The sequence below is a fragment of the Microcebus murinus genome, chromosome 27 (assembly GCF_040939455.1).
Source record: "Microcebus murinus isolate Inina chromosome 27, M.murinus_Inina_mat1.0, whole genome shotgun sequence".
NCBI lineage: Eukaryota > Metazoa > Chordata > Mammalia > Primates > Cheirogaleidae > Microcebus > Microcebus murinus.
The window spans coordinates 20,159,865-20,172,039 of NC_134130.1; the positions used below are offsets into that span (position 1 = coordinate 20,159,865).

General features: G+C 62.5%; 3 non-coding genes across 3 annotated transcripts; all 3 read left to right on the forward strand.

The window, feature by feature from the left end:
- The first annotated feature begins 1,167 nt into the window (after window positions 1-1,167).
- LOC142864996 (5S ribosomal RNA) lies at window positions 1,168-1,286 on the forward strand. Its single transcript, XR_012915284.1, has one exon. It is a non-coding gene; the product is annotated as a 5S ribosomal RNA (ribosomal RNA).
- Window positions 1,287-5,066: 3,780 nt separating this feature from the next.
- LOC142864997 (5S ribosomal RNA) lies at window positions 5,067-5,185 on the forward strand. The gene has a single exon (XR_012915285.1). It is a non-coding gene; the product is annotated as a 5S ribosomal RNA (ribosomal RNA).
- A 3,769-nt stretch (window positions 5,186-8,954) lies between these two features.
- On the forward strand, window positions 8,955-9,073 carry LOC142864998 (5S ribosomal RNA). Its single transcript, XR_012915286.1, has one exon. It is a non-coding gene; the product is annotated as a 5S ribosomal RNA (ribosomal RNA).
- Window positions 9,074-12,175: the final 3,102 nt, after the last annotated feature.

A 12,175-nucleotide genomic window follows, 5' to 3' on the forward strand; every position in this document is an offset into this window, starting at 1 on the left:
CAGTCGTGGGCTGAGGACACCTGGGGCGTTGGGAACTCCCTGGCTTCTCCTTGGTTTAACATCTAGAGCTGCTTGTGAATCGCGCCGCCACACACACCCGAGCGCAGGTGTCTTCCGCACAGACTGCGGGCCTCGCTCTTCTGAATGCCGCTAGCTCGCCACCCACCCACGGGTGAACCTGGTCAGGGTGCTTTCTCTCAGGGGCAGACTCTTTTCCGGGCGGGCTACCGGTGTCTCTGTTTGCTCGTTTCTTTCTTCCATTTCGGGAAAGTCTTCCTTGCTGGCTGTGGAAATCTCCTATGCCTTCCCTCGCCTATTCTGTCAGCTTTAAAATTCTCTTTCAGTTGCCACCCTCACAGATGGATTAGGAAACTCTTTCCGGTGCACTCATTAGTGAAATGACCTCCAGGAAGCTGGAATCCAATATCTAATGGCCGATTTTTAGCGAGTCCACACGCCAGGGTGGTCGGGGTCCAATGCAGCCCCGGCCAGGCCCAGGCCCCTTGGACTGGGCCACAGGAGGACACTGAGGAGGGTCCCGGCCCCCACGAAGCGGTGCCGGCAGTTCTCCACGGGCTTGGGCGTTTTCCAGAGGTAGGAGATGGAGGGGACTGATTTCTTCAGCGCCCCCCAAACCACGCCACCCCACCCCACCCATGGGACACATCCCCAGAGAGAGACGCCCCATACACTGGCTGTGCCCCAGCCCTGGCCCGGGGGAATAGGCGGCAGCCCACACACAGGGCGAGGGGGGGGGCGCAGCTGAAAGGGGTTGTGGGGGAGGGCGGCCCCTGGCTGGGGTCAAAGGGCGAGCGTCCCGCGCGTGCGCAGTCAGCGGCAGCGACGCGCTGGGGGTGGGCAGCGGGTAGGTGAAGGAGGCCGGGCGAGGAGACGAGGGGGGCTGGGAGGGCTCCACCTTGGCGAGTCCAGCCGTGGAGGCGCATCTTGTGTGAGTGTGAGTGTGAGTGTGTGTGTGTGTGTGTAGAGAGAGACAGCCCCCCACCCCGCCCCGCCCCGCCCCGCCCCGCCCATCACCCCGGACCCTGGGAGCCCGCGGGACCAGGCCGGCCCGGCCCGGCCCGGCGTGGGGCCTGGGGCGGGAGGCGGCGGCGGGGAAGCCCAGAGAGGCTCGGCTTCTCGAGCGGGGCAGGGGCGCCCTCCGCCGCCGTCTAGGGCCACACCACCCTGAACGCCCCCGATCTCGTCTGGTCTCGGAAGCTAAGCAGGGTCGGGCCTGGTTAGTACTTGGATGGGAGACCGCCTGGGAATACCGGGTGCCACAGGCTGCTGCTTTTTTTTTTTTTTTTTTTTTTTTTTGCCTCTTGTTCTGTCCCCTTTCTGGGAGCGCGGCGGCGGCCCGGGGTGGGGGTCACCCCCACCCTCAGCGCGCGCGCGGTGCCTGGCGCCCCAGCCCGCACCGTGGGGCCTCCTCTTGTCCCAAGCCGCGACACCGCCGCCACGCGGCAGCATGCGTGGCATCTGGACTGTCAGGTCTCAGACCAAAGGTCTGCTCTGTGGGAACCGACACGCTGGAGGAAACCTTGAGAGTCTGAGAGGGGAGGGAGTTCCAGAAGAAGGCCAGGATGTCATTTTGAGGGAGTATGTGACCAGAACTCGTCCCGTTGCTTTTGGGGTTCTATGGGCTACACGCAGGAATCTTTGGTGGTGGCACCTGATGTTGGGGGATCCGGAGTCACACCCAGACCTGCTCCACAGGCCTCCTTTTACTTTTCTCTTCGGATTCATTATTTTTAAAAAGTGTCTCTTACCTCTAGGATTGCATTTTCTTTTCTCTCTCTTTTCAAGCAGATGATGGGAGTACAAGTATTCAGGTGACATGTGTTGCCCGTGCCGCCCTCCCCCCTGTGTTCTTTTTTTTTTTTTTTTTTTTGAGACAGAGTCTCGTTTTGCTGCCCAGGCTAGAGTGAGTGCCATGGCGTCAGCCTAGCTCACAGCAACCTCAATCTCCGGGCTCAAGCAATCCTGCTGCCTCAGCCTCCCGAGTAGTTGGGACTACAGGCATGCACCACCACGCCCGGCTGTGTTTTTCTATATATATTAGTTGGCCAATTAATTTCTCTCTATTTTTAGTAGAGACGGGGTCTCGCTCTTGCTCAGGCTGGTTTCGAACTCCTGACCTGGAGCAATCCGCCCGCCTCGGCCTCCCAGAGAGCTAGGATTACAGGCGTGAGCCACCGCGCCCGGCCCCCCCTGTGTTCTTATTCATATACCTCTCATGTTGTTCCAGCGTATTGTGGGGGTACCAATGTTAAGGTCGGGTGCCTTGCCCTCTCCAAGCCTCCCCCCTCGGGTCAGAGCTTCAAGTGCGCCCATCCCCCAGTCGGTGCGCACCCACCCCATGCCTAATGGATGTGTATGCCCCTCCCCTCCCCCCACCCGCCCGACACCCACCCGATGAAGGTGATTCCTCTCTGTCCACTTAGGCGTCCATCCGTTCGTACCAATTTGCTGGTGAGCGCGCTCACGTGGTGCTCGTGTGTCCATTCTTGGGATACTTGGCCTACTGGAACGGGTTCCAGCTCTGGCCAGGAGAACACGAGAGGCGCCCTCTCACCGCTGCTCCTCACAGCCGAATGGCACTCCGTGGTGTCCACGTGCCACATTTTATTGATGCACTCCTGGATGGATGGGCACTCGGGTCGCTTCCACGTCTTTGGGATTGTGAATTGTGCCCTAACTGTAACCCTAACCCTTACCCAGCCCGTCTCCTCTGCCCCTGCCTGACGCACTCCTCCCCGGCCAGGCCCGTCACTGTCCTGGGCCCCCGCCTGACCGGCTCCTCCCCGCCCGGCCTGTCACCGTCCTCTGCCCCTGTCTGACACGCTCCTTCCCGCCCGGCCTCTCACCGTCCTCGGCCCCTGCCTGACCGGCTCCTCCGTCGCCTGGGCCTTCCAAGGGCTTGGTGTGGATGCTGCTTCCAGGAAGCCCTCCAGAAACCCGGCAGCAGGGTGGCCGCAGCAGTCTCCAGCAGCCGTCCCTAAGTCGCGTGAGTGCGGGGGACGTGCCCCCGCTGTGCCGCGGGGGCCCAGCCTGGTGTCTTCCCTGAGGCCCTGCGGCTGCCGGCTGGGCTGCCGCTCCCCGCAAGGGGAGAGCCGCGGAGGTGGGGACCGCCTCCTGATGGGGACGTACACGCAGCTCTCCACGTCGGATTCCGGGGCTCTCTGTCCTGCCCGAAGGCCCAGCTGGCCTGCGGGTCCTTAGAGTGGCAAAAACCTCCGAAAACTGAGACTGAGGGTCCGGTGGGTGTCTGCACTTTTGTGCTGGGCACCCCAGGGAGGCCCGGGGGCTGGCTGGACAACGTGGTCTGCTGGGCGGGGGGGGGGGTGTTGGAGGAGCAACTGATGCCCTTTGCACTTTGGGTAGCAAGAGTCTGAGGTGTCTCTGAGCCCTGTGCCCTGTGGGGGCGGGGCGGGGGGGAGGAGGAGGAGGAGGAGGAGGAGGTGGGAAGGGCGGGGCCTGCAGTCCTGTTCCCGGGGTGGCACGGCAAGTGGCTTCTTCCACAGGCTGCTTGGCCTGGGCTCCCTGCACCTGGGCCTTTGGAGGACCGGCCCTGTGCTTGCCAACACTTCCTGCAGGGACCCAGAGCTGGGAGGTGGCATCTCTCAGCCCTGGGTCGGGCAGAGCCCCAGCGGGCCATGCCCACAACCTCTCTCAGCACCGGTCCCCCAGAAGGCTCCTTTGGGACCAGGATTCTCTTGCGGTGACTCTTTAAGGTCTGGCCCCTGGATGGAGGGGCACCAGGAGTAGAGGAGCAGGAAGGGGAAGGGGGTGGCCATGCGAGGGGACACTTTGAGGCCAAGTCCCAGCTTCAGCCTGATCCTCCTGGGAACCCCGCTCTGAGACAAGGAGCCGGGCTTCGCATTCCCACAGCAGCCAGTCGTGGGCTGAGGACACCTGGGGCGTTGGGAACTCCCTGGCTTCTCCTTGGTTTAACATCTAGAGCTGCTTGTGAATCGCGCCGCCACACACACCCGAGCGCAGGTGTCTTCCGCACAGACTGCGGGCCTCGCTCTTCTGAATGCCGCTAGCTCGCCACCCACCCACGGGTGAACCTGGTCAGGGTGCTTTCTCTCAGGGGCAGACTCTTTTCCGGGCGGGCTACCGGTGTCTCTGTTTGCTCGTTTCTTTCTTCCATTTCGGGAAAGTCTTCCTTGCTGGCTGTGGAAATCTCCTATGCCTTCCCTCGCCTATTCTGTCAGCTTTAAAATTCTCTTTCAGTTGCCACCCTCACAGATGGATTAGGAAACTCTTTCCGGTGCACTCATTAGTGAAATGACCTCCAGGAAGCTGGAATCCAATATCTAATGGCCGATTTTTAGCGAGTCCACACGCCAGGGTGGTCGGGGTCCAATGCAGCCCCGGCCAGGCCCAGGCCCCTTGGACTGGGCCACAGGAGGACACTGAGGAGGGTCCCGGCCCCCACGAAGCGGTGCCGGCAGTTCTCCACGGGCTTGGGCGTTTTCCAGAGGTAGGAGATGGAGGGGACTGATTTCTTCAGCGCCCCCCAAACCACGCCACCCCACCAAACCCATGGGACACATCCCCAGAGAGAGACGCCCCATACACTGGCTGTGCCCCAGCCCTGGCCCGGGGGAATAGGCGGCAGCCCACACACAGGGCGAGGGGGGGGGCGCAGCTGAAAGGGGTTGTGGGGGAGGGCGGCCCCTGGCTGGGGTCAAAGGGCGAGCGTCCCGCGCGTGCGCAGTCAGCGGCAGCGACGCGCTGGGGGTGGGCAGCGGGTAGGTGAAGGAGGCCGGGCGAGGAGACGAGGGGGGCTGGGAGGGCTCCACCTTGGCGAGTCCAGCCGTGGAGGCGCATCTTGTGTGAGTGTGAGTGAGTGTGAGTGTGTGTGTGTGTGTGTAGAGAGAGACAGCCCCCCACCCCGCCCCGCCCCGCCCCGCCCCGCCCATCACCCCGGACCCTGGGAGCCCGCGGGACCAGGCCGGCCCGGCCCGGCCCGGCGCGGGGCCTGGGGCGGGAGGCGGCGGCGGGGAAGCCCAGAGAGGCTCGGCTTCTCGAGCGGGGCAGGGGCGCCCTCCGCCGCCGTCTAGGGCCACACCACCCTGAACGCCCCCGATCTCGTCTGGTCTCGGAAGCTAAGCAGGGTCGGGCCTGGTTAGTACTTGGATGGGAGACCGCCTGGGAATACCGGGTGCCACAGGCTGCTGCTTTTTTTTTTTTTTTTTTTTTTTTTTTGCCTCTTGTTCTGTCCCCTTTCTGGGAGCGCGGCGGCGGCCCGGGGTGGGGGTCACCCCCACCCTCAGCGCGCGCGCGGTGCCTGGCGCCCCAGCCCGCACCGTGGGGCCTCCTCTTGTCCCAAGCCGCGACACCGCCGCCACGCGGCAGCATGCGTGGCATCTGGACTGTCAGGTCTCAGACCAAAGGTCTGCTCTGTGGGAACCGACACGCTGGAGGAAACCTTGAGAGTCTGAGAGGGGAGGGAGTTCCAGAAGAAGGCCAGGATGTCATTTTGAGGGAGTATGTGACCAGAACTCGTCCCGTTGCTTTTGGGGTTCTATGGGCTACACGCAGGAATCTTTGGTGGTGGCACCTGATGTTGGGGGATCCGGAGTCACACCCAGACCTGCTCCACAGGCCTCCTTTTACTTTTCTCTTCGGATTCATTATTTTTAAAAAGTGTCTCTTACCTCTAGGATTGCATTTTCTTTTCTCTCTCTTTTCAAGCAGATGATGGGAGTACAAGTATTCAGGTGACATGTGTTGCCCGTGCCGCCCTCCCCCCTGTGTTCTTTTTTTTTTTTTTTTTTTGAGACAGAGTCTCGTTTTGCTGCCCAGGCTAGAGTGAGTGCCATGGCGTCAGCCTAGCTCACAGCAACCTCAATCTCCGGGCTCAAGCAATCCTGCTGCCTCAGCCTCCCGAGTAGTTGGGACTACAGGCATGCACCACCACGCCCGGCTGTGTTTTTCTATATATATTAGTTGGCCAATTAATTTCTCTCTATTTTTAGTAGAGACGGGGTCTCGCTCTTGCTCAGGCTGGTTTCGAACTCCTGACCTGGAGCAATCCGCCCGCCTCGGCCTCCCAGAGAGCTAGGATTACAGGCGTGAGCCACCGCGCCCGGCCCCCCCTGTGTTCTTATTCATATACCTCTCATGTTGTTCCAGCGTATTGTGGGGGTACCAATGTTAAGGTCGGGTGCCTTGCCCTCTCCAAGCCTCCCCCCTCGGGTCAGAGCTTCAAGTGCGCCCATCCCCCAGTCGGTGCGCACCCACCCCATGCCTAATGGATGTGTATGCCCCTCCCCTCCCCCCACCCGCCCGACACCCACCCGATGAAGGTGATTCCTCTCTGTCCACTTAGGCGTCCATCCGTTCGTACCAATTTGCTGGTGAGCGCGCTCACGTGGTGCTCGTGTGTCCATTCTTGGGATACTTGGCCTACTGGAACGGGTTCCAGCTCTGGCCAGGAGAACACGAGAGGCGCCCTCTCACCGCTGCTCCTCACAGCCGAATGGCACTCCGTGGTGTCCACGTGCCACCTTTTATTGATGCACTCCTGGATGGATGGGCACTCGGGTCGCTTCCACGTCTTTGGGATTGTGAATTGTGCCCTAACTGTAACCCTAACCCTTACCCAGCCCGTCTCCTCTGCCCCTGCCTGACGCACTCCTCCCCGGCCAGGCCCGTCACTGTCCTGGGCCCCCGCCTGACCGGCTCCTCCCCGCCCGGCCTGTCACCGTCCTCTGCCCCTGTCTGACACGCTCCTTCCCGCCCGGCCTCTCACCGTCCTCGGCCCCTGCCTGACCGGCTCCTCCGTCGCCTGGGCCTTCCAAGGGCTTGGTGTGGATGCTGCTTCCAGGAAGCCCTCCAGAAACCCGGCAGCAGGGTGGCCGCAGCAGTCTCCAGCAGCCGTCCCTAAGTCGCGTGAGTGCGGGGGACGTGCCCCCGCTGTGCCGCGGGGGCCCAGCCTGGTGTCTTCCCTGAGGCCCTGCGGCTGCCGGCTGGGCTGCCGCTCCCCGCAAGGGGAGAGCCGCGGAGGTGGGGACCGCCTCCTGATGGGGACGTACACGCAGCTCTCCACGTCGGATTCCGGGGCTCTCTGTCCTGCCCGAAGGCCCAGCTGGCCTGCGGGTCCTTAGAGTGGCAAAAACCTCCGAAAACTGAGACTGAGGGTCCGGTGGGTGTCTGCACTTTTGTGCTGGGCACCCCAGGGAGGCCCGGGGGCTGGCTGGACAACGTGGTCTGCTGGGCGGGGGGGGGGGTGTTGGAGGAGCAACTGATGCCCTTTGCACTTTGGGTAGCAAGAGTCTGAGGTGTCTCTGAGCCCTGTGCCCTGTGGGGGCGGGGCGGGGGGGAGGAGGAGGAGGAGGAGGAGGAGGTGGGAAGGGCCGGGGCCTGCAGTCCTGTTCCCGGGGGTGGCACGGCAAGTGGCTTCTTCCACAGGCTGCTTGGCCTGGGCTCCCTGCACCTGGGCCTTTGGAGGACCGGCCCTGTGCTTGCCAACACTTCCTGCAGGGACCCAGAGCTGGGAGGTGGCATCTCTCAGCCCTGCGTCGGGCAGAGCCCCAGCGGGCCATGCCCACAACCTCTCTCAGCACCGGTCCCCCAGAAGGCTCCTTTGGGACCAGGATTCTCTTGCGGTGACTCTTTAAGGTCTGGCCCCTGGATGGAGGGGCACCAGGAGTAGAGGAGCAGGAAGGGGAAGGGGGTGGCCATGCGAGGGGACACTTTGAGGCCAAGTCCCAGCTTCAGCCTGATCCTCCTGGGAACCCCGCTCTGAGACAAGGAGCCGGGCTTCGCATTCCCACAGCAGCCAGTCGTGGGCTGAGGACACCTGGGGCGTTGGGAACTCCCTGGCTTCTCCTTGGTTTAACGTCTAGAGCTGCTTGGGAATCGCGCCGCCACACACACCCGAGCGCAGGTGTCTTCCGCACAGACTGCGGGCCTCGCTCTTCTGAATGCCGCTAGCTCGCCACCCACCCACGGGTGAACCTGGTCAGGGTGCTTTCTCTCAGGGGCAGACTCTTTTCCGGGCGGGCTACCGGTGTCTCTGTTTGCTCGTTTCTTTCTTCCATTTCGGGAAAGTCTTCCTTGCTGGCTGTGGAAATCTCCTATGCCTTCCCTCGCCTATTCTGTCAGCTTTAAAATTCTCTTTCAGTTGCCACCCTCACAGATGGATTAGGAAACTCTTTCCGGTGCACTCATTAGTGAAATGACCTCCAGGAAGCTGGAATCCAATATCTAATGGCCGATTTTTAGCGAGTCCACACGCCAGGGTGGTCGGGGTCCAATGCAGCCCCGGCCAGGCCCAGGCCCCTTGGACTGGGCCACAGGAGGACACGGAGGAGGGTCCCGGCCCCCACGAAGCGGTGCCGGCAGTTCTCCACGGGCTTGGGCGTTTTCCAGAGGTAGGAGATGGAGGGGACTGATTTCTTCAGCGCCCCCCAAACCACGCCACCCCACCCCACCCATGGGACACATCCCCAGAGAGAGACGCCCCATACACTGGCTGTGCCCCAGCCCTGGCCCGGGGGAATAGGCGGCAGCCCACCCACAGGGCCAGGGGGGGGCGCAGCTGAAAGGGGTTGTGGGGGAGGGCGGCCCCTGGCTGGGGTCAAAGGGCGAGCGTCCCGCGCGTGCGCAGTCAGCGGCAGCGACGCGCTGGGGGTGGGCAGCGGGTAGGTGAAGGAGGCCGGGCGAGGAGACGAGGGGGGCTGGGAGGGCTCCACCTTGGCGAGTCCAGCCGTGGAGGCGCATCTTGTGTGAGTGTGAGTGAGTGTGAGTGTGTGTGTGTGTGTATAGAGAGACAGCCCCCCACCCCGCCCCGCCCCGCCCATCACCCCCGACCCTGGGAGCCCGCGGGACCCGGCCGGCCCGGCCCGGCCCGGCGCGGGGCCTGGGGCGGGAGGCGGCGGCGGGGAAGCCCAGAGAGGCTCGGCTTCTCGAGCGGGGCAGGGGCGCCCTCCGCCGCCGTCTAGGGCCACACCACCCTGAACGCCCCCGATCTCGTCTGGTCTCGGAAGCTAAGCAGGGTCGGGCCTGGTTAGTACTTGGATGGGAGACCGCCTGGGAATACCGGGTGCCACAGGCTGCTGCTTTTTTTTTTTTTTTTTTTTTTTTTTGCCTCTTGTTCTGTCCCCTTTCTGGGAGCGCGGCGGCGGCCCGGGGTGGGGGTCACCCCCACCCTCAGCGCGCGCGCGGTGCCTGGCGCCCCAGCCCGCACCGTGGGGCCTCCTCTTGTCCCAAGCCGCGACACCGCCGCCACGCGGCAGCATGCGTGGCATCTGGACTGTCAGGTCTCAGACCAAAGGTCTGCTCTGTGGGAACCGACACGCTGGAGGAAACCTTGAGAGTCTGAGAGGGGAGGGAGTTCCAGAAGAAGGCCAGGATGTCATTTTGAGGGAGTATGTGACCAGAACTCGTCCCGTTGCTTTTGGGGTTCTATGGGCTACACGCAGGAATCTTTGGTGGTGGCACCTGATGTTGGGGGATCCGGAGTCACACCCAGACCTGCTCCACAGGCCTCCTTTTACTTTTCTCTTCGGATTCATTATTTTTAAAAAGTGTCTCTTACCTCTAGGATTGCATTTTCTTTTCTCTCTCTTTTCAAGCAGATGATGGGAGTACAAGTATTCAGGTGACATGTGTTGCCCGTGCCGCCCTCCCCCCTGTGTTCTTTTTTTTTTTTTTTTTTTTGAGACAGAGTCTCGTTTTGCTGCCCAGGCTAGAGTGAGTGCCATGGCGTCAGCCTAGCTCACAGCAACCTCAATCTCCGGGCTCAAGCAATCCTGCTGCCTCAGCCTCCCGAGTAGTTGGGACTACAGGCATGCACCACCACGCCCGGCTGTGTTTTTCTATATATATTAGTTGGCCAATTAATTTCTCTCTATTTTTAGTAGAGACGGGGTCTCGCTCTTGCTCAGGCTGGTTTCGAACTCCTGACCTGGAGCAATCCGCCCGCCTCGGCCTCCCAGAGAGCTAGGATTACAGGCGTGAGCCACCGCGCCCGGCCCCCCCTGTGTTCTTATTCATATACCTCTCATGTTGTTCCAGCGTATTGTGGGGGTACCAATGTTAAGGTCGGGTGCCTTGCCCTCTCCAAGCCTCCCCCCTCGGGTCAGAGCTTCAAGTGCGCCCATCCCCCAGTCGGTGCGCACCCACCCCATGCCTAATGGATGTGTATGCCCCTCCCCTCCCCCCACCCGCCCGACACCCACCCGATGAAGGTGATTCCTCTCTGTCCACTTAGGCGTCCATCCGTTCGTACCAATTTGCTGGTGAGCGCGCTCACGTGGTGCTCGTGTGTCCATTCTTGGGATACTTGGCCTACTGGAACGGGTTCCAGCTCTGGCCAGGAGAACACGAGAGGCGCCCTCTCACCGCTGCTCCTCACAGCCGAATGGCACTCCGTGGTGTCCACGTGCCACATTTTATTGATGCACTCCTGGATGGATGGGCACTCGGGTCGCTTCCACGTCTTTGGGATTGTGAATTGTGCCCTAACTGTAACCCTAACCCTTACCCAGCCCGTCTCCTCTGCCCCTGCCTGACGCACTCCTCCCCGGCCAGGCCCGTCACTGTCCTGGGCCCCCGCCTGACCGGCTCCTCCCCGCCCGGCCTGTCACCGTCCTCTGCCCCTGTCTGACACGCTCCTTCCCGCCCGGCCTCTCACCGTCCTCGGCCCCTGCCTGACCGGCTCCTCCGTCGCCTGGGCCTTCCAAGGGCTTGGTGTGGATGCTGCTTCCAGGAAGCCCTCCAGAAACCCGGCAGCAGGGTGGCCGCAGCAGTCTCCAGCAGCCGTCCCTAAGTCGCGTGAGTGCGGGGGACGTGCCCCCGCTGTGCCGCGGGGGCCCAGCCTGGTGTCTTCCCTGAGGCCCTGCGGCTGCCGGCTGGGCTGCCGCTCCCCGCAAGGGGAGAGCCGCGGAGGTGGGGACCGCCTCCTGATGGGGACGTACACGCAGCTCTCCACGTCGGATTCCGGGGCTCTCTGTCCTGCCCGAAGGCCCAGCTGGCCTGCGGGTCCTTAGAGTGGCAAAAACCTCCGAAAACTGAGACTGAGGGTCCGGTGGGTGTCTGCACTTTTGTGCTGGGCACCCCAGGGAGGCCCGGGGGCTGGCTGGACAACGTGGTCTGCTGGGCGGGGGGGGGGGTGTTGGAGGAGCAACTGATGCCCTTTGCACTTTGGGTAGCAAGAGTCTGAGGTGTCTCTGAGCCCTGTGCCCTGTGGGGGCGGGGCGGGGGGGAGGAGGAGGAGGAGGAGGAGGAGGTGGGAAGGGCGGGGCCTGCAGTCCTGTTCCCGGGGTGGCACGGCAAGTGGCTTCTTCCACAGGCTGCTTGGCCTGGGCTCCCTGCACCTGGGCCTTTGGAGGACCGGCCCTGTGCTTGCCAACACTTCCTGCAGGGACCCAGAGCTGGGAGGTGGCATCTCTCAGCCCTGGGTCGGGCAGAGCCCCAGCGGGCCATGCCCACAACCTCTCTCAGCACCGGTCCCCCAGAAGGCTCCTTTGGGACCAGGATTCTCTTGCGGTGACTCTTTAAGGTCTGGCCCCTGGATGGAGGGGCACCAGGAGTAGAGGAGCAGGAAGGGGAAGGGGGTGGCCATGCGAGGGGACACTTTGAGGCCAAGTCCCAGCTTCAGCCTGATCCTCCTGGGAACCCCGCTCTGAGACAAGGAGCCGGGCTTCGCATTCCCACAGCAGCCAGTCGTGGGCTGAGGACACCTGGGGCGTTGGGAACTCCCTGGCTTCTCCTTGGTTTAACATCTAGAGCTGCTTGTGAATCGCGCCGCCACACACACCCGAGCGCAGGTGTCTTCCGCACAGACTGCGGGCCTCGCTCTTCTGAATGCCGCTAGCTCGCCACCCACCCACGGGTGAACCTGGTCAGGGTGCTTTCTCTCAGGGGCAGACTCTTTTCCGGGCGGGCTACCGGTGTCTCTGTTTGCTCGTTTCTTTCTTCCATTTCGGGAAAGTCTTCCTTGCTGGCTGTGGAAATCTCCTATGCCTTCCCTCGCCTATTCTGTCAGCTTTAAAATTCTCTTTCAGTTGCCACCCTCACAGATGGATTAGGAAACTCTTTCCGGTGCACTCATTAGTGAAATGACCTCCAGGAAGCTGGAATCCAATATCTAATGGCCGATTTTTAGCGAGTCCACACGCCAGGGTGGTCGGGGTCCAATGCAGCCCCGGCCAGG